This window comes from Jaculus jaculus, chromosome 7 (assembly GCF_020740685.1).
Source record: "Jaculus jaculus isolate mJacJac1 chromosome 7, mJacJac1.mat.Y.cur, whole genome shotgun sequence".
Lineage (NCBI taxonomy): Eukaryota > Metazoa > Chordata > Mammalia > Rodentia > Dipodidae > Jaculus > Jaculus jaculus.
The window spans coordinates 94487245-94504484 of NC_059108.1; the positions used below are offsets into that span (position 1 = coordinate 94487245).

At 37.1% G+C, this 17240-nt stretch overlaps 1 protein-coding gene across 4 annotated transcripts in view; it reads left to right on the forward strand.

Moving 5' to 3' along the window:
* Lrfn5 (leucine rich repeat and fibronectin type III domain containing 5) overlaps window positions 1-17240 on the forward strand; it is a 297517-nt gene that overhangs the window by 131766 nt on the left and 148511 nt on the right. For 3 of the 4 annotated variants that reach the window (XM_045154968.1, XM_045154966.1, XM_045154965.1), the window contains one exon: window positions 5171-5345. The exons of the other annotated variant lie outside the window; for it this stretch is intronic. The gene's annotated coding sequence lies outside the window, so the exon portion shown is untranslated. The remainder of the gene's footprint in view (window positions 1-5170; window positions 5346-17240) is intronic. 4 annotated transcript variants of the gene reach the window in all.

Here is a 17240-nt window from a genome sequence, read left to right on the forward strand (position 1 = left end):
ATCAATAACTAGTTGGCCCCACTCATGGTCACCAGAGCCCTTCTCCGTGACTTGTATCCAACTGAGCAAAGCATTTCTTAAAGTTGCATTCTTGAAAAAACAAAACAAAACAAACAAACAACAAAAAACCCCACAAAGTTACATTCTGAGAGTTGTTCATGTCAAATTACAAATGCAATTATAAACTTTTTAGGTCACCAATATTTAGGTTTCATTGAACTACTGAACTATTGCTCTTAAAGAGAAGCCATGATTAGTTGTTCTTATTTTCAGACAAGATTGGGCACGTTCGGTGTGGTATGACTATAGACTAGTTGTTCTCATTTTCAATGTGACATTTACATTATGCAGTAAAAGCTCCAATGTGCATTAATTTATTTGACCTATGAACCTTCAAGTCTACTATTATTTGCAAAAGTTTTTCTATAGCGAATTATTTTATACTCCAACTTTATCCAGTAATACACACTCATTCACATATTTAATCAGTGTCTAATTAAATTTTTTAATTGAGTTGGGCAGTGCTATTGGTGAGGCTTATGTTTAAATAATAGCTTTATATGACTCTTTCTGAACATTTGATTTAAGAAACTTACTGATGTGAAATAATTTCCAATTTTATTGCTGTGTTTCAAATTATTTTAGCTTCTCCCTCCCTCTTTTGCTTCTTTCTTTCTATGCCACACACACACACACACACTCTCTCTCTCTCTCTCTCTCCCTTTGTTTTTTCTTCTGATTTTGGGCCTTGATATGTGGTCCTGATTTCCCTGATACACTCCTTATAGCACAGACTGGCCAAAAACTCACATCAGTCCTCTTGCCTCAGTTTCCCAAGTGTGGGATTACAATTATGGGCCACCGTGCCCAGCTATGCTATTAGTCAATAAAATAGTGCTTGTATTATAGCTTCATTATTGTAATAGTCAACTAATGACAGTAGCTATAGTATGTCCAATGTATATCATTTTTTTTATTATTGAATGAGACTCAATGAAGTGAAAACACATTATTAAGTCACACCTATCTCAAACCAGCCAGTTTTATGCATTGGGTAGAAGCTCTAGACAGGTAAATACTTAATTTTAATTAGTTAAGTATAAATAAAGATAACAGAATGAAGCTCCCTCCAAGTTATATGTAAGATAAGTGTACAATGCATTGTGTTCATAATTGCTCAAATGATGTGGATATTTACAATTGTATCATTTTTGCTTATAATATATTTATTAATACTTTTGTAAATTTTGTTCATAGTCCCTAATTTTATCAGTGTTTGTTATTATAATTGAAGGTAAATGTTAGAGGGAGAATATAGTTTTAGAGAATATATAACATAGGTGGTGCCAAATATATTAAGACTGTGGAAACTGGCCACAAGACCAGCTTAAAATTAAAATGTAATTGTTAATACTTTTTTAAGGGAGAACAGGAAATATTTTCAAAGAATCCAGGAACATTGTAGTATCATGATATCAATTTGATTATCTCCTATCTGGGCCAGTGCATGTAGACTTTATTATAGGGTCTACATTAGTAAACTTTTCAATAGACAGGGAAATACCAGAGACCACTAGTTTACTAATCAGGAAAAATGGTCTCTTTAAAACTTGATTCTGATGTTGAAGTCTAAGATTAAGTGTGTTGACATTCTTTTGGATCTCTAAGGAGACTACACCATGGCAATGGAAGACATGCATGCTAGAGTATACATGATAAATTTTATATATCTATTTAGCTATCCATCATATATATGAAAGAATGAACTATTTAGAGTTTATTGCCCTGATGTCCATAACCTAAGGACAATTTATAAGGCCTCACCTCATGAAAGTCCAGAGCCACACCATAGTATCTAAGTTTTTGTAGCCCTTTGGGCTACAAGCCAAACCAAATCATAACCCTTTCATAATTTCATGAAGTCTTTATTTCCATCATGTACTATAAGGCAACTTGTGGTAGGACATATTTCTTGATGAGAGTATTGGTTTGCTGATTACTAGCTAAATTACCTTGCTCTAGATGAGCTGGATTTTCTCTGCCATTTATTTTTAGGGCAGCAAAAGAAGAATATAAAATCTTTGGAAACATTAAGTGACTTAAAATCTATTACAATGGGGAAATAAGTGGAATACATGAAATGCTCAATTTCTAAAAATTGGAATGGTTTTAACTTTTTATTTATTTACAAGGAGAGAAAGAGAGAGAGAGAGAGAATGAATGGCCATGTTAAGGCAGATGTCATTTTGTGCATGTGGCATTTATGTGGGAACTAGGGAATTTAACCTTTGGCCTTCAGGCTTTACAGGCAAGCGCCTTTAACTGCTGAGCCATTTCCTAAGGCCTAAGAATTGGAATTTAAGTGAGAAGTTATGGCACTTACTATGTTGTACATGCTAAGATAAAGAAATACAATTGCATTTTTATTTAATATTTCTTTTATATAGGTTAGGAAAACATTTCGGGCCACTGTATTTTGTTTCCAAAACATGATAATATAGCACATAAATATAATATCAAAAAAAGATTTTTTGGTCTTTTGATGTAAGGTCTCACTCTAGCCCAGACTGAGCTGGAATTCACTATGTAGTCAAACTCATGGTGATCCTCATATCTCTGCCTCCCAAGTTCTGGGCTTAAAGGCATTCACCAACATGCCCAGCGAAAAATCAACTTTTATTTTACTTTATATTAGAAAGAGAAATAGGGCTGGAGAGATGGCTTAGTGGTTAAGAGCTTGCCTGTGAAGCCTAAGGACCCCGGTTCAAGGCTCAGTTCCCCAGGTCCCACGTTAGCCAGATGCACAAGGGGGCACGCGTCTGGAGTTCGTTTGCAGAGGCTGGAAGCCATGGTGTGCCCATTCTCTCTCTCTCCCTCTATCTGTCTTTCTCTCTGTGTCTGTCGCTCTCAAATAAATAAATAAATAAATAAATAAAATAAAATAAAAAAAGAAAAAGAAATATAGAAAAGAAATAGTGGTCAGAGTTCTGAAAACAAGGTCATTCTTTGTCCTAAACTTTTAACTTGTAGGAATTTATTATATATACATTCACATACATGTATGGAATAAATATACAGGATCATTGATTACATGATTTTTGTAATAAAAGTTTCCAGAAATCTATATATTTTGTCAATTGATACATTTTATGAACTGATAAGTTATACCATTGTAATGGATAAAATGACTATATTAGACACAATGGAATGATCTCTCAAACATATTAATGAAAGGAATAGGACAACTAGAAACCAATATCCTTATTTGTGTATAACAATATAAACACATATTTATGTACACATAACATTTCTCTGAAAGACAATTCTCATATTGGAAATTGTTTCTCTTTGGAAAGGGTATTTTACTTTAGAAGGAGATTTTCTTCATTTATTATAATTTTTATCATGCATATGAGTAAACATTTTAAATTATGCATTGAAGAAAATCAATAAACAGGCAAACAATAACCACATTTGGGTTGTTGACATATCGCTGACTTGTATTCTTGTGTGTGGTATATGTTACATGCACTATATTCTATCCAAACATTTTTATAGTATTTAGTTTTTAAACATAAAATTTAAATATTCTTAGAAATGTTTGAAATATAGAAAATATAATTGATAATTATTCTAGTGTCCATTAATATGTGCTTTGAGTTTTAGTATTTCTGAAAATTTAATATTTATTTATATAATAATATTTCTTTTAAAGTAAATCCCAATTATTCAGTATCAGTCTTAATACAACAGACTCATTCTCTCAAATTTGGACTTATACCTTGGTATGATGCCACTTGGAATAATCCCAATACTCAGGTATTGGAATAATTGAGAATTAAGGGCCAATTTGGGATATATAAAAATATCTTGTTTCAAAAGAAAGAAACAAAGAAAAAATGCATTTATAATACCAAATATCTTCATGAACAGAAGGAGCAGAAACAATAATCTAAATGCAAACAGACACACACAATATATTTTGAATATTTTCACCCATTGCTGCATTCTTATATCCCCTTCCACCTCATGCTAAACCTTTCTTCTTCTCAAATAATCTCATTTCTAGTATTTTGATGTCTCTTTGTGTCCCACTGCATGAACATGGTTGAGCAGTTATTTATAGATATATAAACAATTCACAAATGTTAGAGCATTGAAAATAATGTCTTTCCTTCTCTCTCCTTGGGAAGAGTTGCAACCTCATGAACTCCTGCATCAATTGTACATTGTTACACGTTGAAACAGTTTCTTACTTTTGATTCTATATATGTTTGTCATAGTATAAGTAAAATTACAATTCTTTATGCCATTTTAAAAGATCTTAAACTTACCACCACATTTTTGTATTTTGCTGCACATGGCTTTAATCTCAGCACTTGGGAGGCTGAGGTAGGACAATTGCTGTTAGTTCTAGGCCAGCTTGATGCTAATTCCAGGTCATCCTGAGCTAGAGCAAGATTGTACCTCAAAAAGAAAAAAAGTCAAATATTGAACATCACTTGCTACCATTAAAGAGACTTTAGATGAGTAAAATAAAATATTGTGTCCCACAAAGACTGGCCAATTATTACTTAGATTGATGCAGAATGATCAGAAAGGAATAAAAATTATCAATCTTCAGAAGTCAGGTTAAAATACAAATTATAACTTTGAATCAATGCCTGTGATATTCATGTACTCACATTTTCTCCATGGACATGTGTACTGATGAACATGGATCTCCGACACCACTGAAAATACAGATCACACAAACTGAGACCACTGGGTCTGTGAAGCCAGAATTTGACAGGTGTGTTCACTAATGAGTCAAGGGTTCTGTGTGTGTGACCGATGCATAGTGAGTCATGAGAAAATACGTTTTGATTTAGACTACATATTTAATGTATCAAAATATAAGGAATATTATGGACTTTATGCTCATTTGAACTGTATTCAGTTTTGAGATATGAAAATAACTTCCAAAAGTTAAAAGCAGAATGTTATCACTGTAGCATATTGCACATTTCATTGGAAAGCCTTTTTATGCAAAACTATTTAAATTCTAGTCAGTGAACAAATGTCCTGATGTAGCTTCAGATTGATCACATGGTTAATAGGATTCTTTTTCAAGACACTTTGTAAGCACCTGTTGATACTTTTTCCTCTGTTGTGTTTGTCTCCTCTGAAGAGTCCCTGTAACCATTCAACCAGGTGTTGAGAAGACATGTAGTAGCCAACACCCTTCACTCTGAAGCCATCCCCAGAGCCAGCTTTGGAGATGCGTTCACTCTGTTCGTCTTCTGCTGTGGCCAGGCAGAGTGTTGGCGCCTTCACGGAAGTGAGGAACTCTTCAGGCTCCAGAAGTAAGTTGATTACATTCAGTCTGATTGTTTCCAGAAACTTTGAAAATTGCTTCAGAAAGGCTAAGTGGAAATCATACAAACTAATATAACTGATGAGATCACCATTATTCATCATTGGTTATTACAGTTTTTCTTGAGATTATTTTTGAGTCTTACTTTCTTGGAGATAGAAAATCTACCTATTTTTTATGGTTGTTATCCTACACATTTTATCAGTTTTTAAATTATTGTGCATTACATGCATTATAATCCATATTTGTAGATTTGAGGCACAGAAAAGGGAGAGTTTAAAATAATAATCTTGTGAATATATAAACAGATTTACAATGATCAGAGTTGTTTGGATGAATAATAAAAATAAAATAAAATTCTTAACATGTCACTTATATATCCAATGTTATGTTAGAGATGAATATACCATTTCCAAGTTTATTTATATTTATAGTATTTGAAAAATAAAAACAATATTTTTCATGGAAAAGTTACAATCTTTCCTGATCCATAAAGAATTTACTATTTTGTTATTTTTACAGTTTAACTGGTTTAAATTTTAGATGTTTACTTTCTCCCTTTTTAAAATACTTGATATAGACATTTCTTGTTCTAGGGGATACATTTGTATCAAGGAGTCAACATAGGAAATGTCTATGGTGTATTTTTAGGCTAGTTGTAGCCTTGATTTCTTGTAGATGTTTTTAGCTAGCAATAGAAATTTTCTTGAAGGAAACGAGAAGAGAGCTTAATAAACATAGCATTATTTAGCAACATATTGTAATAATAGCATGCCTTTAGTACAAGTTTCTGTATCACTAAAGGGACATAAAGACTGTTGATTTTTAAAATTGTAATGCTACTAATTATGCAAGACTAAAGCAAGCATCAAGTTTTTTTTAATGTTTAGTATTATTATTTTATTTTATTTTATTTTATTAATTAACTTATTTGAGAGAAAGAGGGGGGCAGATAGAGAAAAAGAGAGAACGGGTACACCAGGGCCTTTAGCCATTGCAAACAAACTCCAGACGCATGTGCCCACTTGTGCACCCAGCTTACATGGGTCCTGGGGAATCAAACCAGGGTCCTTAGCCTTTGCAGCCAAATGCCTTAACTGCTAAGCCATGTCACCAGCCCATGTTAATTATTATTATCAACAAGATGTTTCCTATGGATACATCATGTGTTAGTACCCATTTTTCCCTTGTCTTTGTTCCCATTCCATTGGGGATGGCCCTCAGTGTAGTTGTAGGTATTCCCCATGGAGCTGTACTTCATGCATTGTGCGCTCAGTAGTCAGTTATTTGGGGTGCGGGTGGTGCAATGTCTCTGGGCATGATGTCTCAATAGGTGGTTCTTGCCATTTTTCTGCCCCCTCTTCCACAAAATTCCCTGATCCTTGGTGGGTGAGTTCTAAGTCTATTTCAGTGATGAGTACTTAGGAGCCTCTGGATCTCTGCTTTGGTAGGTGTTAAGTATCCTTCAGATCTGTCTCCTTCACTCTGGCATTAATTATAAGGTTCAGCATGGAAGCAGCACTCTTGCTCATCTCCCCATTCCTCTGTGGATTCAGTTGTTGTTTGGTTGAAGTGCAAGAGGTAGTTTATGTCCTGGCATCTCACTACCTTCTGAAAAAAAAAAAAAAAAAAAAAAAAAAAAAGATTAACCAAAGGAGATAGTGAAGTCAGCATAGTTTAAAAGGTATAAGCATCATTAATTTGGTGAGAATTTGATGTATGTAATACCTCTTTTAGCCAAAGACTAGTGAGAGCTTGACATTGGAGAAAATAATCTTGGTCTCCATAGGACTCTGATCTGGTTCCCAATTCCAGATATGGGTTCCTTTACACTGAGTGGATTTCTTAGCCAATCAGAAAGCTACTGGTTACCCACTGAGTCAGAAAGCCACTATTGGCCTTAATATAGTGTCAGGGTGTTTGCTTCTGAGTAGCTTAGACCTTTGGTTGCTCAGAACTTTGTTGGCCATTTATCCCCAGTAGTTCATGTAGAACTTTCTAGCACTGGATAAGCTAACTCTCTGCGGATTGGCTCTCATCTGAATTCCAGCCAGGTCTCTCCATGCTCTGTGTCAGCAGCTTATGGTATTTTCAGCAATACAGTCTTAGTTTTTTTTTTTTTTACCTCAGTCAAGTGATCAAATACTTTGACAGAAAGCTGTCTTGATTTAGGGACCTTCTAGTTCTCTCTGATCGACAGCTCAGTGTAGCAACAAAACTCTGGTACTGGGAGTTACAAATCAGGGACATTTTGTTTTCTTTTAAGCTTAGGCTTCATTCCATTATCACCAGAGTCCTACTTTTCAGGTGCTCCCCCCACCCTGTACTTCTTTTGAGAGTTATAAGTTTTAGGCTATCTTCAAGGATAAAGGTTTTTATGGTATCAGATCAATTCAGATTTAATTTTATAATTGTTTCTCCCCAACTCCCTTTGCCTTCCTCTCCCCCAAATCCTTCCATCCCTATTGCCTGCACCTTGAGTTGCCTATCAGGTATGACAGCAACTCAAACACGTCCAGGTTCAGAACCACAGATAAGTGACACCATGTGGTGTTTGTCTTTCTGTGATTGTGTGAGTTCACTGAGTGTGATCTGTTCCAAGTCTTTCCATTCTTCTACAAATTTCAATGTATCATTTTTTTTTCTTATTGCTGAGTAGAATTCCATTATGTGTATGTACCATAACTTTGTGATCCATTTATACAATGATGGGCATCTGGGTTAATTACAGTCCTTAGCTAAAATTAATTGAGCAGCTATAAACATGGTTGAGCAAATGTCTCTGTACTGATGTATGGAGCATTTATGATAAATGCCCAGTAAGGGATAACTGGGTCTTTTGGTAGCTCTATGTTCATCCTTTTCAGGAATCTCCAAATTGATTTCCACAGTGGTTGTACAAGTTTATATTCCCACCAACAGAGGGTGTAAGGTTCTCACTCTAACTCAGGTTGACCTGGATTTCACTATGTAGTGTGTCTGGGTGGCCTTGAACTCATGGGAATCCTCCTACCTCTGCCTCCTGAGTGTTGGGATTAAAAGGATGAACCACCATGCCTGACTCATTCTGTTTTTATTTGTTTTAAATATATTATCAACTTTAATTCAAGGGTGTCCTGGGATTCACTGGGAAATAATCACAAGACTTTTCACATCTATATCCCCTCCCATTCATTCTCAAGAGAGAGAGAGAAAAAAAAAAAAATACCAGGGCTCCTTCTCTTGTTATACAGTTGTTTCCCTAAAACAAATCCTAGTTACTATGGATTTGCAATATAGCTTTATATCAGGCATGGTTATACCTCCAGAGGGATTTGTTTTCCTGAGGATATGTTTGGCTCTCTGAAGCCTGCTTCCATTCCATATGAATTTTGAGATCATATTTTTCAATCTCTGTAAAGAATTATACTGATATTTTTATTGGTATTGCATTAAATCTGTATATTTCTTTTGGTAGAATTGTGATTTTCTCAGTATTAATTCTACCTATCCAGGAGCATGGAAGGGCTTTCTATCTTCTCAAGTTCTCCTAGATTTCTTTCTTCAATATTTTTCATGTTTTCATTATATATGCCTTTGACATTCTTGACTTGTGTTATTCCTGTGTTTTGTTGTTGTTGTTGAAAATGGGTCAGCCTTACTGATTTCTTTCTCTGTGTATTTGTCCTTTGCATATTAGAAAGACTACTGACTTTTGTGCATTGATTTTTATACAGCCACTTTACTGACAGAATTAGTCACCTTTAGAAGTTTTGAGATGGAGATTTTTGGTTCACTTATGTATAGAGTATATAGGACTATGATGGTGCTGGTGTTTATTTCTGTTGTGTTGTTAAGTAGGTTTTGTTTTATAAACTGTGGTGCACCTGTATTTGGTGCATATTGATTTATAATTGTGATATGCTCATGTTGGATCATTCCCTTGATGAGTAAGAAATGAGTAAGAAGTGGCCTTCTTTGTTCTTGATTACTTTTGGTTTGAAGTCTATTTTATCAGATATTAATATAGCAATATTTGCTTGTTTCTCATTTCCATTTGCTTAGAATATCATTTTCCATCCTTTCACCCTGAGGAGGTGTCTAACTTTAGTGGTGAGATGGGTTTCTTGAAGACAGCAGATAGAAGGTCCATTTTTTTTATCTGCCCTGATAACTTGTGTTTTTGATGGGTTAGTTAAGATAATATTTATGGTTATGACTGTGAGGATTGAATTAATCCCTGCCATGATGAGGTGCTTTATGAGGTTTGGTGTTTCCTTGTGTTTTGTGGGGTTTTTTTTGGTTGTTTGTTTTGTTTTGTTTTGTGTTTTTTTTGAGCCTAGCCTATTTTTGGTTATTGTGATGTTTTTCTTATTGGCTCTTGAGATTGGTTGTTTGACTCTTCTGTGTGGAGTATTCGTTGAAGTATTCTCTGTAGGTTTCACTTTGTGTTCATATAATCATAGAGTTCATTATTTTCATGGAAAGTTTTTCTTTCACTATCTATTGTGAGGCATACTTTTGCTTGGTAGAGTAACTTGGGTTGGAAGCCATAGTTTTGTTGGCTTTGAAGCTCCCCAGTCCAGCCCCTGCTAGCTTTCAGGGTTTCCACTTAGAAATCTGAGGTAATTATATTGGGGTTGCCTTTTGTATGTAATGAGCTGTTTCTCTTTTGCTGCTTATAGCACTTTCTATTTTCATTGTTAAGAATTTTAACTATGATGTGTCTTGGATAATTTCTACTTTGGTCCTGTCTGGTGTTCTGTGGGCTTCTTGTATCTGGATGGGCCTCTTTTTTGAGAGACTGGGAATTTTTTTTCAATAATTTTGTTGAATATGTTCCCTATGCCTCTGGCCTAGATTTCCTTTCCTTCTGGTATACCCATGATTTGGATGTTTGGTTGTTTCAGGGTATCTCATATTTCCCTAATATTCTGTTCACTTGATGTCTTTGAACTTAACAAAGTTATTGGCCTCCTAATCAATTTCTTCTCTCTTGTCTTCCAGTCAGTAGTTTTGTCTTCCACATGAGTAACTCTGTTAGTGAGGGGGGTTCTAGAGAGGGTTTTATAAACTCCATTTGATTTTTGTATTCTGTTGTGTTATTTTTCATCATGTCCACATCTTTTTTGAAGTATAATTTCAGTTCAAGTTCTGATTTCCTTGATGCTTCCTGGAATTCATTCTTACATTTGATCAAGATTTCATTAACTTAACAAACTGGTTATTAAGAGCTTCTATTTCTTGACTCACCTTCATTTCAACCAAATCTCTTTTGAGGGTTCTCATGTTTTCTTCAATCAAGTTAACCTTACTGTCAAAAGGTTATCACTCTATGAGATGATTCAGTTTAATTTCATTGAAATGGCTGTTGTTTTTTGGTGGTTTGCTTCCAGTTCATTAATTCTTTTGTTCAGGGTCTTGTTTTTTTTCTTTTTTTTTTTTCTTTTTTCTTTTTCATTTTGGAATTGATTTTCTGTTGATTGCCGTGTAATTTCATTGGAGGCTTCCATTGTGGGTCTAGGCATCCTTGGTGGAGGTCTCTCAGTTTTCTGACTTTCATTGGCTTTTTTGCATTGTGTTCTACCCATCTTGGGGAGACACTTTATTCTACTGAGGAGGAAGCAAGTTTTTGTCCTTGTGGAATCTTTAGAGGATGTTCTGTTTTAAATGTGCACCAGATTGGTATACTGGTAGACAATGGAGTTATAAACATAGATGTGCAGATTGTGGATAATGCAGGTATAGCAAAGGTACCTGGGGAACTGGGAGCTCTGAACTATTCACTCCACTTGAACTGACTCTTGAGCACACAGAAATCATGGGTTGGGAAACCAGGTACCTGGAAGCTGGAGAGCAGAGATAAGATGTCTGCACCTACAGTGGCTTGTGCACTTTCTGACTCAGTGGAGTAGGGATGTCAGTAACCAGGGGCCAGTAAGACTTCCAGAGCAACAGGTCTGTTTCCGCAGCCCCCACACAGGGACCAAGCCTCCCAAAGGAAGGCACAGGGGGACCTACATGAACAAGAAAACTGGGAGGAGCCAGAGAACAAGTATCTGACCTACTCACTCCCAGCTTGTTGCTCAAACCCTCTGGTACAGAGTATCTGGGAATTGGGGACATAGGGACACTTTTATAAGGAAGGCAGAGGTAGGGGCATCCTTTTGCAGCATGGTGGCATAGTCCAAGCAGCCCTAAGCCAGCTTCAGGGCAATCTACCAGGACCAGAAAACTGGACGGAGCCTGAGGGAACAGGGATCTGTCCTACAGATGCCACACTTACAGCATACACCCTCTGGTGCAGGGTATTCCAGAATTGGGGGCCCAGGCCAAGAGGTTTATTTATTTATTTGTTAGTGAATACAGTTGAATTGGTATTATTGCTAGCCTCCTCCCTGTTCTCCCCCCTCCACTGGGACCCTCCTTGTTGGGGTATATGGGGCATGCATTGTGGGGTTAGCCTTTAGTTTTGGGTGGGAGGAAATGTCTCTGTGTGTCATTACCCAATGTTTGGCTCTGATATTCTTTTCTCCCCCTCTTCCACAAATTTCCTTGAACCATGTTGGGTTTATATTAGGTCTGCTTCCATGTTGAGATCTTGGGTGCCTCTGTGTCTCTGTATAACTGTTTTATTTTGGGGGAAGTTGATTATTCTCTGTGTCTATCCCTTTCACCATTGTGCTGGTTGTCAGTTTGCCAAGAAAACAGCATTCTTGAATCTTTCCCCAATTATTCTTAGTTTCATCTGGGGCCCTTTTGAGGTATGAAGGGGTGTTTCTCTCTTTAGAATCTATATCTATCTGAAAAGGAGAAGCAGGTTCTCCAACAGAGAGTAAAGTTAGCACCAAGTAAATGTGATAACCATTGTTTTCTTAGAGAGAGTTTAATGGAGAGTGAGCTCATTTTAGGATATGGCTCTGACTTGTTTCCCAGCTATGGGTTCTGTTCCACTGAGCAGATCAGTTAGCCAGATTGAGAGCATTTGGTTTCCCACTATGGCTATGAGCCGCTAGTACACTTGTTGAGCATCATGCCAGGTTCTTTGCTGCTATGTAAGTTAGACCATGCGTTGCTTGGGCAGAGAATGGCGTATCCTCCAGTCACTCATGCAGCAACTTCTGGCATTAGACACACTGTCTGGGGATTGACTCTTCCAGCTTCGAGCCACGTCAGTCCATGATACATAAAATAATGTATGGTGTCTTCAGCAGTAGCATCTTACCACTAACCTATGGTGGGTCCTCAAGGGCTCTGACATAACTCTGTCTTCTTTGGGAGACCTTGTAGGTCTCTGTGATCAAAAGCTCATACTGGATGATAACCACCTGTAGGTACCATGAGTTACAGGTCAGCACCCAAGAAAAGGAAGAACAGGATAAGTGATATCAAAGAGATAGAGACATGAGAGAGTAGAGGTAGAGAGAGAGGGAGAGAAAGAGAAAGAGAGAGAAGCAGGAGGAGATAATGGTCAGTTTTTGTCGTAGCCTCTCCAGGGCATTGTGGATCTGGTGTTCCCTCTAAGGGCCTGGTTGACATTCAATCATTTGGTCTGTCTTTCAGGATGTAGAGTTTTATGGTACCACTGCCTTTGGGGTTCACTTTTTTATCTGCCTCTTCTTCCCTTGCCCTCCCCTTCCTCTGAAACCTCCCTTTTGTCTGGTCCTCACGATTATATGTAGGTATGTCAGCAACTTCAGTAGATTCAGGTTAAGATCTGCAGATGAGTGAGACTATGCAGTGATTATCTTACTGCAATTGAGTGTGTTCACTGAGAATAAGCTGTTCCAGGTTCAACCAGCTTTCTTCAAATTTCATTACGTCATTTTTCCTTGCTACTGTATAGAATTCCATTGTGTAGATATACCACACCTTAGTTATCCATTCATCTAATGATGGACATCTGAGTTGATTACAGCTTGTGGCTATTCCAAATTTATCAGCTATAAAGATGGCTGAACAAATATCTCTGAGCTGAGGCGTGCAGCTCTTGGGTAAATGCCCAGTAAATGAATAACTGGGTCAGTGTTTTAAGGAGTCTCCATATTGCTTTTCAAAGTGGTTGTACCATCTTACATTCCCACCAACAGTGGATGAGGGTTCCTACTTGTCCACATCCTCGTCAACATTTGTTTGCATTTGAGTTTTTGATGTTTGCTATCCTTAATGGGGTAAGGTGTAATCTCATAGTTTTTTTTTTTTTTTTTAATTTGCATTTTCTTGATGATTAGGAATGGTGAACATTTCCTTAGGTGTGTGTTTGCCATTTGTATTTCTTCCTCTGTTATCTTCTTGTCCAGTTCCTTGCTCCATTTTGTGAGTGGGTTGTTTGACTTTTTATTGTTTAGGTTTTTGAGTTCTTTGTAGATTCTAGAGATTAGTCCTCTGTCAGTTGGATATTTAGCAAATATTTTCTTCCATTCTGTGGGTAATCTATTGGCTCTTGTTATTGTATGTTTGTCTGTGAATAAACTTCTTAGCTTCATAAGATCCCATTGGTTGAGGGATTGTTTAAGATCCTGTGCTACTGGGATTTTGTTCAGGAATTCTTTTCTCATTCCTAAATCATGGAATATTTATCTTCCAATAGTAGCCGAGTTTCTGGTATTATATTGAGTTCTTTGATCTACTTGGGCTTGATTGTTGTGCATGGCAAGATGTGTGGATTAAATTTCAATTTTCTTTATATGGTTATCCAGTTTGCTCAGCTCCATTGTTGAAGATGCTGTCTTCTTATTCCTGGCTATATTGTTAGGGCCTTTGTCAAATATCAAGTAGCTATAGTTACTTGACCCAAAGTCTGGGTCCTCGATTCCATACCATTGGTCTATACTCCTATTTTCATGGAAGTGCCATGCTGTTTTTATTACTATAGTGCTGTAATATAGCTTTAGAACCAGTATGGTGATGCCTACAGAGGTGTTTCTTTTGCTAGGATATGCTTGGATATCAGAGGCCTTCTGCTTTTGCATATGAATTTTGAGATCAATTTTTCTATCTCTGTGAAGAACGATGATGGGATTTTGATTGGAATTGCATTACATCTGTAGATTGCTTTTAGAAGGATGGCCATTTTCACAATGTTAATTCTGCCTATCAAGGATTATAGGAGATCTTTCTGTTTCTTTAAGTCCTCCTCAATTTCTTATTTGAGTGTTTTTATATTTTCATTATATAGATCTTTCACATGTTTGTTAACGTTATTCCAAGGTATTTTATTTTTCATTTTATTGTTGCTATTGAAGATGGGATAATGTCACTTATTTCTTTCTCTGTATCTTTTCCATTTGCATATAGAAAGTCTACATTTTGTTGTTGTTGTTGTTGTTGCTGTTGTTTTGTGTGGATTTTGTGTCCAGCTATTTTGCTGAAGGAGTTTATCACCATTAAGAGTTTTGGAATTGAGGCTTTGGGGTCTCTTACATATAGAATCATCTCATCTGTGAATAGGGCTAACTTGACTTTTCCCTTACCAAATTGTATCCCCTTTATTTCTTTTTCCTGTCTTATTGCTGGGGTTAGGAACTTGAGTACTATATTGAAGAGTATAGGTAAGAGTGGAAATCCCTGTCTTGTTCCTGATCTCAATTGAAATTCCTTCAGTCTCTTTCAATTCAGTATTATTTAGGCTTTAGGAGGTTTGTAGGAAGCCTTTTTTGTGTGTTAAATTATAAACCAACCATGTAGATTTTCTCCAATGTTTTGATTGTGAAGTGATATAGTACTTTGTCAAAGACCTTTTCTGCATCTCATCAAGATGATCTTGTGATTTTTGTGCTTAGCGTTGTTTGTGTGGTGCATTACATTGACAGATTGCCATATGTTGAACCAGCCCCGAGTTCCTGGTAGGAAGCCCACTTGATGAAGGTGGGTAATAGATTTGATGTGTTGTTGGATTCAGTTTGCTAGGATTTTGTTCAGAATTTTTGCATCTAAGTTCATCAGGGAAATAGGCCTGTAGTTCTTTCTTGTGGCATCTCTGCCTGGTTTTAGTATTAGGGTGATATTAGCTTCACATAAGGAGTTGAGGAGCTTTCCCTGATCTCCAGTTGGGTGGCACAGTTTGAGAAAGATTGGTTTGAGTTCTTCTATAAAGGTTTGATAGAATTCAGCTGAGAAGCCATCAGGTCCTGGACTCTTCTTTTTGGGGATTTTTTTTTTTTTTAATGACCTTTTCGTTTTGATGGGTGTGATAGGTTTGTTTAGGAGATTAATCTGCTCTGGGTTTAGCTTTGGTAGATTATATGTGTCTAGGAGTTTATCAATTTCCTCTACTTTCCAATTTTGTAGGAGTAGAGTTTTTTTTTTAAATTTAATTTATTATTTTTCATTTCAGCAAATACAGGCAATTTGGTACCATTGTTTAGGCTCATTCATGATCTACCCCCTCCCATTGGACACTCCTTGTTGATGTAAATGGGTCGTGCATTGTGGAGTTAGCCCACAGTTATTGGTATGATGAATGTCTCTGCATATCATGACCCAACATGTGACTCTGACATTCTTTCCGCCTCCTCTTCTGCAAAATTTCCCTGAGCCATGTAGGGTTCATTTTTGGTCTGCTTCAGTGCTGAGGTATTGGGGGCCTCTGAGGCCCTGGCTCTCTGATTTGATAGGAGTTGATTTTTCTCTATGTTGGTCTCCTTCCCCTTTGTGCTGGTATCTGATTCATCAGGAAAACATCACCACCCTTGCTTGGTTCGCTAATTGTCCTTAATTTCAATCAGGCCCCATTTGAGGTATGTTGGGGCAGTTCTCTCCTTAGGATCTGCATCTATCTGGAAAAGAAAAGCAGATTCTCCAATGGAGAGTAAGTTTGCACCCGGAAAATTGAGATAACACTTTTTTGATAGTGAGTTTGATAGGTGTAGGCCCTCTATACCCCACGATTGATGGTAGCGTGATATTGCAGAGTGGGCTTATCTTTGGGTATGGTTCTGACTTGTTTCCCAGCTCCAGCTATGGGTCTCGTACCACTGAGGGGATCAGTAAGCCAAATCAAAAGCAGTTGGTTCCCCACCATGGCTGTGTGCCACTATTGCACTTGTGTGAGCATCGCATCATGTTATTTGTTGCTAATTAGGTTAGACAATGAGTTGCTTGGACAGATCTTGGTAATTTCCCCCAGTCGCCCATGTAGCAACTTCTGGCACTAGACATGCTGACTGTCTGGGGACTGACTCTCTCCTGGCTTCCAGCCATGCCATTCCATTTATGTGTCAGCTGCGTATGGAGTCTTCAGCAATAGAGTCTTACCACTGGCCTTTGGTGGGTCATCAAGTACTCTGACAGAAGTCTGTCATTGTTTTGGGAAGCCCTGTAGGTTTCTCTGATCAAAAGCTCATTGTGGATGGTAGTCCCAAGCTGGTAGTGGGGGTTACAGGTCAGTGCCCACTAAGAAATTGAGGAAAAACATAACTAATATACAAGAGTTAGAGAGGAGAGAGCTAGGGGTGGAGAGGAGGAGTGGGAGGGAGGGAAAAGGTAGAAGATTTAGGTTAGTCTTGATCCTACCCTCTACAGTGTCTTGTGGTTCATGTGTTTCATGTAAGGATCTAGTGAAGGTTCAGCCATTTGGTCTGTCTTTTAGGAAGTAGAATTTCATGGTATCATTGCTGTTTGCGTCCAGATTACTGTTTTCCACCCCTTCAATGCCCTCCCTGCCCTCCCATCCATCCTATTGTCTAGTCCATGAGGTGCTTGCTGGGTATGTAAGGTATCTTGGGTAGATTCAGGTTACTTGTTGTGGATGAGTGAGAATATGTGTTGATTTTTTTTTTTCTATGATTGGGTAAGTTCGCTGAGAATGATCTGTTCCAGGTTCAACCATTTTTCCTCAAATTTCTTTGTGTCATTTTTTCTTACTGCTGTATAGAATTCCATTGTGTAGATATACCACATCTTA